Source organism: Gobio gobio, assembly GCF_949357685.1.
Source record: "Gobio gobio genome assembly, chromosome: 13".
NCBI classification, from domain to species: domain Eukaryota; kingdom Metazoa; phylum Chordata; class Actinopteri; order Cypriniformes; family Gobionidae; genus Gobio; species Gobio gobio.
Window position 1 is genome coordinate 3372014 of NC_137106.1, and position 13080 is coordinate 3385093.

A 13080-nucleotide genomic window follows, 5' to 3' on the forward strand; every position below is an offset into this window, starting at 1 on the left:
TGTTGCTTAACTGTATCATATATTATAAATATAAAAACACAATTTGTAATTTTAACCGTGTATGTTAACTGAGTTTCTCTGTGTGAGCGGCGCTCATTTTCACCTCAAGAGGCTGTGCGAGCGTCAACAGCACAACCTTGTTACCGTCAGTAGCCTACGTTATACATTATATATTATTATCCACCATCGATCGCCACTTGCACTAAATTAATGCAGAATCATTCTTGCATTTTGGTGATTCCCTAGTTATTTTGTTATTGAGTTTTTAATCAGGATAGAGAGCAACAGTCCTAGCACTGAGCCTTGCGTTACTCCATACTGAACTTGTGATCGGTGTGACATCTCTTCATTTACTGCTACAAACTGATAACAGTCAGATAGGTATGATTTAAACCATGCCAATGCAATTCCACTAATGCCAACATAATTTTTGAGTCTATTCAAAATAATGTTGAGGTCAATAGTATAAAATGCAGTGCTAAGATCGAGTAACACTAATAGAGAGATACAGCCACGATCGGATGATAAGAGTAAATCATTTGTAACTCTGATGAGAGCAGTCTCAGTACTATGATACGATCTAAATCCTGACTGGAATTCCTAACTGATACCATTTCTTTCTAAAAAGGAGCATAATTGCAAGATACAATTCGAAAGGGAACGATAATAATGCTGATTTTTGTGTGTTTTCAGCGTTTCCAGCTCCAATAGTCATAGCTGTTGCTTCTTTAGGAGGATATGAAGCACTGATTATAAATGCAACGCCTGGAAAAAACACACGAATGTAAGTTGTTCAGATGTCACAAATGCATGAATTATTGAATCTCAACAAGTCAACCTTTTTTCTTCTCTTATAATTATAGGTGCTGGATTACAAATCCTTTAATTCACTACATAGTGAACATTGGCTACTACGCCTTTGTCTTTATCTTCATAACTGGAATCTTCATCTTTATGGTCATTAGGATTGTCCAGAACAGTCCATACAAAAAGCAGCTCATGATGGTGTTGAGTGTGTTCCTGCTCTTCGGCCTGACGTGGGCTGTGCCGTTCTTCAGTTATGGAGCGATGCTCATTCCCTCATATTACATCTTCGCTGTGTTGAACTCGTTTCAGGGTGAGAAACAATTAGAGATGCACCGATCCAATATTCAGTATCAGTATCGGCTTCGATACTGTGATTTTTGTCTGTTCAGGTATCGGTCAGACAGGACTTGCGTTGCATACTCACGTTACTGTTAAGCTCCACAAAAAGGCACCATAAAAGCTTTCTTCCACTATATTCCAATTTTTCTGAATTCATTCAGTAGCTTAATGTGAGGGACAGATGAATATTTTGATGTCGTTACATTAAATATTTCTGGCTGTCAGTCATTCTCCATTCAGCATTCAAACAGTGTGTCACGTTTGGTTACGTAGTCAGCATGGTAAAACTCTCCAAGATGATTCAATGTTCCCATTATTATACTTGATCTGAAGACAGAGGTCTGTGGATTTGCATAAAAAAAGAGTTTATTGCTGTTTCAAAATGAGGTGATATTCTCTACACTGCATGTCTGTTAGATCACAACGCTGAAGTAGAGATGACCATGAACTGGCATCACATTCACAGTGACTGGAATTTAAAACTGTGAAGGCTGAATAAACTTCTCAATAGATATACAGTGATACACTAGGAGTTGTGTGCACAATGGGCCTCATTCATGAAACGTTCGTAAATATATGAGCAAATTCTGAGTAATTTGCGCGTAAAATTGACTTTTACGAAAACTCTCCTCCAGATTCACAAACGCTTCGTATACCACGGATTCAGTAGTTAAACGTGCGTATATTAATGAATTCCAAACATTCGTAAATAGGACACGCGCACACGCTCATTCATAATTAGTATAATCCCCGCCCATGAGTTACAACTGCAAATGACGTGTGCGCTGTGGAATCTTCTGGACTTCTTTCTCAGGTTTGGCTCCAGTATTTTGCATAAATGTTAAAGAGACTAATTGGCCATATGCCTAGCAATAAATATTAAATTATCATGTGTCCACCAAAGCATTTTCAACCAGCTAAAAAACGCCTGGTGCTCTTCTGGAAACGGCCAGCTGGTGGCGCTTGAGAGCGCTTTGCAAGGGCAGCGTATTTCCAGCCGAGATACTTGGGATTGCTATGAATATGATACAGAATATCCATGGCAGTAATGTGTTACTAGTATCTCATTTTGAAGAATATTACTGAATATAAAAAATTGCAGTTAAAAGCAGTATTAACTTCTCCATTATTATTGTTCAGTCAGTGTACAAGTGGGATGATTGGTCGGTGTAATTTTTGTCCCGCCCCTCCTCCACTGTGATTGGATGGCCGGGTAAAAAGTGACAGTGAAGAGCGCTGCCTATTACTCAACGTTGAACAGTAAAAAAAAAAAAAATCAAAATGCTATGTCGTCAATTTGCCTAAATTTGAACACAGAACGTTCAAATGTTTTACCCACCATTTACACATGGTAGGGAGCAGGTGTACATTTCTTTCTTATCAACTAACATTTTGAAAATTCAAACATTTTCGTGAATCCGAACATTTACGTCAGAGCGGCTTTACGAACGATTTACACACAAATTTGTTCTGCTCTTGTTTCATGAATGAGGCCCAACATCTCTTCTCTTTGTGCCCTGAACTTTTCAATGCATATTGCTGTACACTTTGATTCATATTGCTTTAAGCACATCATTCTGCACCTGGGATGCACATAAGTTATGTGTGCTGCTCACAGACTGTAAAAAGATGGATAGCGCATCTCCGTTTCCTTCCACTGTAAAAAAAAAAGTCTGCACAGTATTGATCATGAGATGGAGCTGCGGTATCAAGATCCCACCCACTCTCCCGTCAATCATCATGTAACTTATTGGGCAAACGAACACTTGAACATACATCTGTGTGATGAGAACGTAAAAAAACAGGGAAAAACTATTTGAAGTGTAATTAGATTTTTTTGTTTTTATTTATTAAAGGATTAAGTTCACCTCAAAATGAAAATTTCCTGATAATTTACTCACCCCTATCCCATCCAAGATGTTCATGTCTTTCTTTCTTCAGTACATTTCAGGATTGTTCTCCACACAATGGAATTCAATTGCAACCAATATGTTTCAAAGGGCTTTGAAGTGCTTTAAATTGTACTGCGCGATCCCAGCTGAGGAATAGGGTCTTATCTAGCGTTTGTATTAGTCTTTGAATGTTTGCTTTGTAAACAATGGGGCGGTACTTCCGCCCACGTTCGGCGTGACCTTTTCAACGTACAATGCCTGGCTCATTGCAGACCAGCACAAGACGATCAATTGTGGTTAAAAAGTATATTATTTTTTTTATTTTTTTTTCGAAAATGACCGATCGTTTGGCTAGATCAGACCCATTTTTCCGCAGTACCATTTGAAGCACTTCATAGCCCTTTGAAACTGAATTGATGTGGACGTTCAACATATTGGTTGCAATTGAAGTCCATTTTGTGGAGAAAAATCCTGAACTGTTTTCCTCAAAAAACTTAATTTGTTTCCTCTGAAGGAAGAAAGACATGAACATCTTGGATGGCATTGCGGTGAGTAAATTATAAGGACATTTTTATTTTGAGGAGAACTAATCTTTTAATGGTAAATGGACTGCATTTATATAGCGCTTTCAACAGACCCATGGCCATCCAAAGCGCTTTACATATTGCATCACATTCACCCATTCATACACCGACAGCGGTGTCAGCCATGCAAGGCACCATCCAGCTCGTCGGGAGCAGCTGGGGTTAGGGGTCTTGCTCATGGACACCTCGACACTTGGTCAGGTGGAATCGGGGATTGAACCACCAACCTTCTGGTTGTAGACAACCTACATGAACCACTGAGCCACTGCCACCCCAGATGCCAGATAACAGAATACAGTATTTTGGATATCAGATCGGTTTTGAAAAAATTGTATCAGTGCACCCCTAGAAACAATCTAATGGGTCCTACATTAACAAAATATTATTTAAATTCATGAGTGATTTGTAACTCAAAACTGTTCATTACATAATTGTATTTATTTATTTATTTTAATAGTTATTTCTAAAAAAAAAATGTATTAGGGGTTATAATGGTAGTTATTACAATTAATTTGACCAAAAGATTTTTTTGTTATTGCTAAAAAAAATATGCAAACAGATTTAATGATATTTGAAATGTATTTTAATTAGTAGAAATAATTTTCTCTGATTTTTTTCCAGGGTTTGTCCTCTTCCTGTATTACTACTACGTGCAAAAGTCGTAGAAGGACATTTCTCTGATGATCCAGAAAGCTCAGAATCCACCACAACCATCGCTCAATCACAATTAATGCAGTGGAAAATGTTTATAATTAGCATAAATAAGACTTCTTATTTAGAGATTTCTCTGACTTTAAGACTGATTTGTACAGTCACTTTGTGCAGGGGAAACTGTGCATTTTCGCAAAAATTCACAAAGACAAATGTCACTTCTGAATGACTCATGTATAGGGTTGGGTATGGTTTGGGTCATTTTTTTAAAAAAATACCAGTGTCAAACCGCTACTTTTAAAATGGTACCGTGCCTAAACGGTGCCTGAACCGATACTTTATAAAGAAAAAAATATAATTAAAAGAGCCTCAAAACGACAGTGGATGACATTAAAGAATGGATTTTTATTGGAAAAATCTTTAAATTGAACAATTTATTAAAAGTTTAAAGTGTACTTAAATATTTAAATATAAATAAATACAAAACAACTAATTTACTTAACAAATTCACAATAAAACCTAAGCCACCTAACCCAACCACAATAGGCCTAATTTAACACTAAATAACAGTTAAAGGACTAATAACAACAAAGTAGCAAACCAGCTTCAAGTTTCAGCATTATATTGCAGAAATATGACCATATTCTCTGGCTAAATATTTTATAATGCATCACCTTATTGTTTCCATGGCGACACGTCATGCTTCTCACATGACAAACAGTGCTGTATGACAGATGTATCGTTTTATTCCATTTATTCTTTTTTATTCAAAATATTCACTAACTTGTTAACTATGTTAATATATGTCTGATATTCTGATTTTCAAATATGTGTAAGTGAATGTGTTTTGTCATTTTAAACCCTCATATTAGTTGATCTATAATGCACGATCTGGCGCCGCCATGTTAGTTTGCGCCTCAGAGACTTGGATCTGTCAGATTTACATCACGTAAATTCATCCATGTCTCACAAAATACATGAACGTGAGTGACCGGTGAACTGGGAGAGGAATAGAGTAAACTATATAATTAACTATATAATGTGTATCTGATATAAATAAGACACTTAGTCAAATTATAACTGAAAGGATTATTATTGCCGCTTCCATAGACATCTGTGTGTGTTTTTTGCTAGTACTTGTGTGCATTTAAATGTCTGAAACCTAAAATAAACATTATGTGGTTGAAAACACTGAATAGTTGTGATATGTGACAAGCGCTGAGCACGTTTGAATTTCAGTGGCACTGAAATGAGGCACTGAAATCTGCGTTCTGATTCGGTCCGGTTACACACTGGTTGTTTCGGTACCCAACCCTATTTATGTACATTCAATTATGACTCTAAAAAGGGCCAACTTTACTGAAATCACTCAAAATAAATGACAAATATCTGTGATGATCATTACTGAAGCCATCTGTTATCGTGGGAGGATTGAATTATGCTGAATATTACTGATGTTTGATTTATTAGGTGTTATAATCATCCTGCTGTCCTGTATGTTTGAGCAAATGGATATCAGAGCGACACAAACTATAATGAACCTCTTTTAGAAAACAAATTTGCATCTTCAGGATGAAACTGAAGTCACAGACCTGTGGATGCAGATATTGGCATGGTCATATGATATGATAGCTCATCAAATTTCACACCCACGGATATGGAACAAATTTGTTTACTGAAAATGCAAGACACGCAAACCCTGTGTCAGAAACAGCGACTGACTCCTGCATTATTTAATGTGTTGTATCTCTGAGAGCCTCTCATGTGATTATAATGAAGCTAAAAAAAAGACTTAATCATGATGGACTAATATGTTAATATGTGAATACCATTCATCAAGTGACAAAATATCACAGCATGTACCATTTAATGAAAGGAAAGAAACTTTATATACAACAAATCAGATATCGTTTTTTCTATTAAAACTTGATTTAACCTTGAAACTTGAATCTAACTATAGCAAAATAACCGGACCCACATTATATTAGGTGTCCTTAACTACTATGTACTAACTCATTTGATACAATGCACTTATTGTGTAGACAATTTTTTTTTTACTTTGTACTTAACATTTTAAACAATTCCCTTAAAGGGTTAGTTCACCCAAAAATTAAAATTCTGTAATTAATTACTCACCCTCATGTCGTTCGACACCCGTAAGACATCCATTAAGGGTAGAGTTATGGACAGGTGTGGATGTATGGGTAAATTTAAGGGTAGAATTAGGGACAGGTGTGGTGGTATGGATAAGTTTAATGGTAGAGTTAGGGACAGGTGTGGTGGTAAGTTTAAAGGGTTAGTTCACCCAAAAATGAAAATTCTGTCATTAATTACTCACCCTCATGTCGTTTGACACCCGTAAGACCTCCGTTCATATTCGGAACACAAATGAAGATATTTTTGTTGAAAGCTGATGGCTGAGAAAGGCTTCAGATAGGCTTCCATTGGCATTCAGTACATTTACACTCCCAGGACCCATAAAAGGCACTTAAAACGTTGTTACAAAGTCCATCTCACTACAGTGACTCTACAATCATTTTACGATGCGACGACAATAGTTTTTGTGCGAAAAAAAAAATCTAAATAACACCTTTATCCAACCTCTTCTTGTCTTCCGTGTGTGCCTCCACGACGCATGCGTGAGAATATGACGCATATCCGGCGTTCAGACACATGACCCAGAAGCGATTTGTTTACAAGCAGAGGAAGACTTTACCCTGAAACTTACCCATACCACCCCACCTCTCCCTAACTCTACCCTTATACTTACCCATACCACCACACCTGTCCATAACTCTACCCTTAAACTTACCCATACCACCCCACCTCTCCCTAACTCTACCCTTATACTTACCCATACCACCCCACCTCTCCCTAACTCTACCCTTAAACTTACCCATACCACCACACCTGTCCATAACTCTACCCTTAAACTTACCCATACCACCCCACCTCTCCCTAACTCTACCCTTAAACTTACCCATACCACCACACCTGTCCATAACTCTACCCTTAAACTTACCCATACCACCACACCTGTCCATAACTCTACCCTTAAACTTACCCATACCACCCCACCTCTCCCTAACTCTACCCTTAAACTTACCCATACCACCACACCTGTCCATAACTCTACCCTTAAACTTACCCATACCACCACACCTGTCCATAACTCTACCCTTAAACTTACCCATACCACCACACCTGTCCATAACTCTACCCTTAAACTTACCCATACCACCACACCTGTCCCTAACTTTACCCTTAAACTTACACACACCACTACACCTGTCCCTAACGTTACCCTTAAACTTACCCATACAACCACACCTGTCCATAACTCTACCCTTATACTTACCCATACCACCACACCTGTCCCTAATTTTATCCTTAAACTTACCCACACCACTACACCTGTCCCAAACTTTACCCTTAAACTTACCCATACCACCACACCTGTCCCTAACTTTACCCTTAAACTTACACACACCACTACACCTGTCCCTAACGTTACCCTTAAACTTACCCATACAACCACACCTGTCCATAACTCTACCCTTATACTTACCCATACAACCACACCTGTCCCTAACTCTACCCATTTCCCACCTCAATATCAACAAAATTGTTTTTCAATACTAAATGAACACAATACGTACATTGTACTTATTTTTTGATGCAAGTACATAGTACTTAAGGCCACCTTATATAAAGTGGGACCAAACAATTGAAATATTGTCTAATAACCACAAATAAGTTTGAAAACCACAAAACAACCACAAAACAAGAAAGTTTATGCTTTCATTGGAATCTTGTTTCTACTATTATTAAATATATTTGTACACTTGCATGGTTCTCTGTGAACAAATGTGACTTGATCAATTGGACCTGAATGCAAATGAACACTGAAATTCTCAGTAAAAGCTCAAATAAACATGATTTTCATATATGCAAATGAACCGTATGTCATTGCTCTAGCGGCTCTGAGCTGTGGATCATAATCATACACTTCATATGTGAACGGATGAAACTCTCTCTCCTCTTGGACTGTGGACTTTCATCTCAAGAATGTAAGAAAATGCTTTAAGATTTATTACCAATATCTGTAGAAAACAAAATTCAACTCTTGTGTCTCTTTCAGGCTGTTTTTGGGAGTTATGTCTCGGCAAAAGCAGAATTTGCTGTGGCTGATGATCGTCTGTTGCGCTTCAGGCCAGATAAGTATGTCGCTTTAAATGATAAATTACATTTATCAACTTATCAAAGTCTATAATGCCAATTAATGTTTTTGGTCAATGAAAAACATAACATTTTTGAAAAAGTAAATAAATAAAAATAATGACATTCTATGATTCTGTTAAAAACAACATTATGACTGTAAATGTGTGCATCTAAATTTTGACATCTAAAATAGAGTTTCAGTTCAGTTTTCATGGACTAGTGGATTTCATGGATTAGTTTCATGGATTTCCTGAATTTCCAGTCTCTTTCCTTGGTTTCTAACTATGTTCTTATTCATTGTCATAGTGAATTATTGTTCATAGTTCAGTTCTCATTAGTTCTCATTTTCATGTGTATTTACAGTCCTCAGTCCGTTCACTACTTTCCCTGGCATTGTTTGTGTATCACGCACTCTGTTATGCTTATCCTGCATTTATCCTCGCTTGTTTCCTGGTTTTAATTTGTTTATTAAAGAATACGCTTGAATTGCTCATCTTCATTGCCTAACCTGAACGTTATAATAATTACATGATAGCTTTTAATGTTGTCTTTGTTTGTGCAGGCTGCTCAAAAATAATACTAGTTGGCAACAATTTGACAGATGCATGTTTCGGGGACTCGAGTAAAAAAGGTAGATGTGAAATATACACAGCTAACGTGACTGTAGGAATACTGTACATTTATTAGATAAGTGTTCTTGTAATGACTGACAGATCAAGTTCCAAACTTATTATATTGATATTTTTTTAATTCCAGATTTTAAACTGATATGTCCATCAGCTTGTGAAACAGAAATAAAGAATGTAGAATGCACAATGAATGTCAAAATAAACACATCTTCTCTAGGTAAAACATGTATTTTATTTGTTTTATATTTTATTTTATTTTAACTGTTCTTGAGATCTAAACTCTTTAGAATGTATTTTGTTTCAACAATTATGAAAATGTTATCTCTGGTTTCCAGGATGCTGTGAAACAAATGGCAAAAAACACAGTTTCAACATAACAAATAATGGAGAGAAATATGAAGTAAGAATGAATGAGACGGCTGAAGACATAGAGCTGCTGTTTTTGCCAAATGGATCGCAATGTGCGCTATCAGTCAAACAAGGTGTGTTTTGTCCTAAATGGAATGAAAATTCTAGTGTTTATGATTGTTCACTGCTGTCAGTGATGATGATTTTACCACTGTTGGTCAATCAATGCAAAGCAACAACAGATCCTACCACACCTAAGACAAACTGTTTGAATGGAGTATGTATGTTAATTCTTCTAAGCCCTGTCATGTGTTTGAGTTTGGAAGAGCAGATCATGTTAAAAACACAGGCTATTTTAGACTAGTAATATTTGGGGAGTTTTGTAATATTATCTTCCCTTCCGCTGGATTATTAGACAATACTGTGATCTGTCAGATACAGGAAAGCAATTTTTACACCACCCCATCTGCACCTCTGCCTGCAAATCAAATGGAAACTCATGCTCAGGTAAGATGTTGTCCACTATTACAGTGCTTTTTAATGTCCGTTTATCTCTTCAATTAGGGCAGGACTGTGGTCATTTAACAGAACAGGTGTAACTGGCCATTATGGGAATGAGTCTGTGCTGATATCTATATCTAATCTGTATTATTTCATTTATATAATTTTTCCTGTGTTATATTTTCCTGGCAATAAGTACTAAAGAGAAGAAGCAAGCCGAAGGTTAACATGTCCGTGAACATGGCGTACTGTATGCCATTATGACATGTCAGTTCGGTCTGTGCAGATCTCGTATGTCAAAAATACACATACATACTGTTATTAAAGCAGTTGTCCCAACACTTCTCCCATCTGCCATTTGTCAGACAAACAGGAGCCGCTCAAACAAACAGATCATTATTTTAAAAATGTTTTAAAATCATCACAATATTTCACTCTTCAGGAAATCAAACAACCAATAATTGAACTGACTTTGAACATTAATCTCTTATCTGTGGTAAGACATGTAAATTATATTAGGCTACACAACACAGTCTCTCCTTTGTGTTTTATTCCTCTGTTGTTCTTGTATTACTTTCCTGATTGTCTCTGATGAGAAGATTTAATAACCGTTCCATGCAGAAGTTTTACTGATTTTAACTCATACAGCCACAGTATGATTTAATAATTATGTTGAATTATGTGTTGTCATGTTCTCTTAAGATTGTCTGATCCCTTCTGTGAAACCGAAGGAGAAGTGTAAAAAAGATACAGATGATGATTATACATGCAGAGGTAAGTCAGTCTGTCTGTCTGTCAATCAATGAAGTTTTATAAACAAGGTTCAGGAGCATGTTCAGATAATTGACACAAGTGGAGAGCACTCAGCTAATCAACAATAAGAGGTATATATATACAGTATATATACTCTGGGTTCAGGCAAAATTCCGAGCTCAAAGCCTCCCCCCCGGACTGCACGCCAAATACACATTTAAATTTACTCTCTATAAATTATAAGTGTGAACTCATGAAAGGAATGAATGAAAACTTTATTTCAAACTATTACAAAAAAGAAACACATAAAATATACACAACAAATATAATAAAATCGAAACAACGATTCGGCATGATAATCACCCTGTTCGAAAAGGTAGAAGCCCTAGGTTTATCAGGACTTACCCCCAGTATTTACATTTTACATTTATTAACATTTATGCATTTGGCAGACACTTTTATCCAAAGCGACTTATAGTGGCCTTATTACAGGGAAAATCCCCCAAGCAACATGGAGTAAAGTGCCTTGCTCAAGGACACACTGGTGGTGACCGCTGGGATCAAACCAGCAACCTTCTGCATATCAGTTCCATGGTTTTAAGCCATTGGACCACCAACTCCACCAAAACCAAATCACAATCTAACAAAATAAAAAAAACATACCGTTTTAAATAATACAGAAACACGATAAGATAAAGAAGGACAACAGACACAAAACTCAAGCAGCATTAACAGTTTTGAATGATCACTCCCACATCTGTACTTATCAAAAATAAATCTTTTGTACCTTTTTTAAAATTGCAACATATTTACACTTTGTTTGAACGATTTGTTCAGACCATTCCACAAAATCACCCCACAAATCGAAATATACAATGTCACAAGCTAAGCTTGGTGACATAAGGAATTACATGGACTTGACACACATGCACACATCACTACCTGATTATGCCGGCATTTATCATCTTATAAATCAGAAGGTGTTGTGTAATTGTTTTACCTATTTCAAATGAGTGTGATACTGGTTTTTGTTTTTGTCTGTTTGCTCCAACATTTTGTTCAGTTCAATAATTATTTAAAAAAAAAAACTCACAACCCAGTTTAATTTCAGTCAGAATTACCTTTATTTCTTGTGAGAATTCCCCAAACCTGTTGTTTGTCTGTTCCATTTCCAGGCTGTACCATCAAACAGTCCAGCTGGATCAAACTGGTTTTTGTAGCATTAGCATGCTAATTTGGACTGAACCATGTGTAGTTTTGTCTGGGGGGAGCGGGGAATAACAGCTAAATGTTTATTTTCTTTTCTTTTCCTTTTTATATTCTTTATCTAGTATGTTTAAGTACCCATGGGTTTATACTGATTGTTATTTGTGTATATGTTTAGTGTTTTATTATTTTTATACTTTTGTGTATATGGCATTCTATAGTTTGCCCCGGCTTGTTCAATTGGTACAGGTCGAGGGTGGAGCTAGCCTTATAAATGGGAAGCTGTAGAGCTTAAGGCCAGTCTTAGTCTGTTAATGGCCAAAGGAAAGACCTGTTGTAGATTGGGCCAAATTACTTGGTATAGCCTTTCTTTGCACATTGTTGCAGTTTTGTTTTGTTCAGTTTTTTTGTATTTCAGTATGTGACCATGTAAATATATATATATATATATATATATATTTTTTTTTTTTTTCATATTAATAAAACCACCTTCTTTGGGATCCACCGAACCTGTTAAAAATATTTCCTATGACCACTGGGCCATCTCTTACACATACTTTTGAGCTTTGTCCGAGCCTTCTGTTGACACAAATTTAAATCCCCTCTCAAGTTATAACCCCCCTCTCTATCTGTGAACAGTTGTTGTATATTTCCTGGCAGCTGTTTATTTTTTGCTTTATATATTATTTGTGCAGTCCTAAATTCAACTTTAGAGTGTGCACTTTTAAATACAGTAAATTGGTATGCTCATGATAACCTGCTTTGTTTACTATCCTAGTTGCTCTTTTTTTGTATTGTGCTTAATGTTTGTAAGGTGGTTTTGTAGGTGTTGCCCCATACTTCAACACAGTAATTTAAATACGGTAACACAAGTGAACTATACAAAATATAAAGTGCTTTTTTACTCAATACATGCCTTGCTTTTCCCATTACTCCAATACTCTGTGCTACTTTTGCTCTAACATATTTAATATGGCGGTTTCCAGCAGATTTTGTCAAGAATCATACCCAGACATTTATTTTCGTACACTCTTTCTATTTCAACATTATTATTCATTACCTTTACTAGTGTGTCAGTTTTACGGTTACCAAACAGCATAAGTTTGGTTTTATCAAAATGTATTGATCATTTATTTAAGTCAAACCACA

At 36.3% G+C, this 13080-nt stretch overlaps 1 long non-coding RNA gene across 1 annotated transcript; it reads left to right on the forward strand.

The window, feature by feature from the left end:
• The first annotated feature begins 8265 nt into the window (after nucleotides 1-8265).
• LOC307135912 lies at nucleotides 8266-11802 on the forward strand. Its single transcript, XR_013817726.1, has 5 exons — nucleotides 8266-8343; nucleotides 8415-8494; nucleotides 9057-9125; nucleotides 9251-9340; nucleotides 9459-11802. It is a non-coding gene; the product is annotated as an uncharacterized lncRNA (long non-coding RNA).
• Nucleotides 11803-13080: the final 1278 nt, after the last annotated feature.